The 1,642-nt window shown below is 36.7% G+C and overlaps 1 protein-coding gene and 1 pseudogene across 1 annotated transcript in view; both read left to right on the top strand.

The window, feature by feature from the left end:
- The window catches only part of LOC105822641, a 19,872-nt pseudogene extending 18,308 nt beyond the window's left edge, over positions 1-1,564 (top strand).
- The window catches only part of LOC105822696 (cytochrome P450 2C18-like), a 242,436-nt gene that overhangs the window by 112,059 nt on the left and 128,735 nt on the right, over positions 1-1,642 (top strand). The gene's annotated exons all lie outside the window — the stretch shown is intronic.

Here is a 1,642-nt window from a genome sequence, read left to right as displayed (position 1 = left end):
TCCGCCATCTTGGCTCCTCTGGTTTTGAATTCTTTAGCCTCATCGTGTGATCCCACATTTATCCTGGATTGTGCTCCCTGCAATGTGATCTGCTCCATCATTTTCCAGGGTCGTTTTGATTACAAAGATCAGCATTTCCTTAACTTGATGGAGAGGTTCAAAAAAAAACTTCAAAATTCTAAGCTCCCCTTGGATGCAGGTGAGTCTAGGATTTCTTCTTCCCAAGAAATCACTTATGCTCTTTTCTCTGACAAATCCTAAATTCTATATGGACCAAGCTGTCAGGTGTATGTTTAAATACTGCTGTCCTTCCCAGAGATTTATGAAGTGAGCATCTGGGATGGCTGGCTGATCCCTTTGTTTTACACACAGGAAGTGAATGCCCAAATGTAAGGCTGGATGTAAAGCCCATTAGCTCCATGACCAGTGGCTTTTCCATTCACCCACGAAGCCCCACTTCCGTAAGGTACTTGGGTGACAGCCCAAGATATGCCTATATTATTTGATGCACATCCAGGCCCTTTTTGAAGACTTCTATTACTCACATGACTAGTCCTCAACACCTAGAGATCTCTTCATAGTATTTGTTGGCAAAAGTATCCTAACTTAAAAAGAGATTATCTCCTGCAAGGACTGCAACTATTTGGGACCATAGAAGCTGTCAGGAAACACTGTCTAATGCAGGGGTGTTTGATGCCTCAGATGGGAGCCTAGCTGACAACGTAACAGGGTTTAGAATGACAAAATGGATGGTTTTATGGTGTATGAGCCAGAAACAAGCATCAAAAGGTTACCCTGTCCTGAATTGGCATGATGTACACTCTGCCTAAAGAATAATTGTTTGGTCTTACAGATGTTATTGAACTACTCTGATGTACTGTTGGCTTTCAAGATAGTTTTGAGAACCACCCCCTTTCTAAAATGCTGATTATGTTTCTGAGACTGCTTTAAAAAAAGAAAAACAGCGAGAACCAGTTTTCTGGTCAAAATCAGCTTGCCCAAACTCCCTTAACCTCTACTGTCATCTACAAAATATGAACGGTAATAATCGATTCCATGTTCTCTTACAAGATTGTGTTAGAAGAATTGGTGTAAAAATTGAGAGAATTGTTGGAAAAGGGTTTTATGCAATAAATATGATGTATGAGTCTAGGAAATGATTAATATATTTGATTCTCGGGTCAGAATTTTCTCCTTCAAATCTTTTTATGAGCATAGAGCATTACTATGTATGCATAAGAAAAATTTCTTTGTCAATATGGACTCCATGTTTTATTCATAGTTATACCTATAATTTCTTAGCATGGCTTGGTATATGGTATATATGTTTTTGTTACATATTTTTAATTAAATAAATTCCTGTCCTCTATTTTAGCTCTACAGTAATTTCCCTGTTCTCATTGATTATTTTCCTGGAATTCATAATAAATTATTTGAAAACATTGCTCTTATAAAAAGTTATATTTTCGAGAAAATAAAATAACACCAAAAATCACTGGATGTTAATAATCCTCGGGACTTTATTGAATGTTTCCTGATCAAAATGGAACAGATAAAATGTTAGCAACAGTTTAGTTATTTGATTGTTTGTTCATGGTGTGGTTCATTGAGTAATTCTTTAATGTACTTGGGTTTAAATGGT

The sequence above is a fragment of the Propithecus coquereli genome, unplaced genomic scaffold, assembly GCF_000956105.1.
Source record: "Propithecus coquereli isolate 6110/MARCELLA unplaced genomic scaffold, Pcoq_1.0 Scaffold63, whole genome shotgun sequence".
NCBI lineage: Eukaryota > Metazoa > Chordata > Mammalia > Primates > Indriidae > Propithecus > Propithecus coquereli.
Note: the sequence above shows the minus strand (reverse complement) of the source record. Positions and strands in the feature narration are given on the sequence as shown.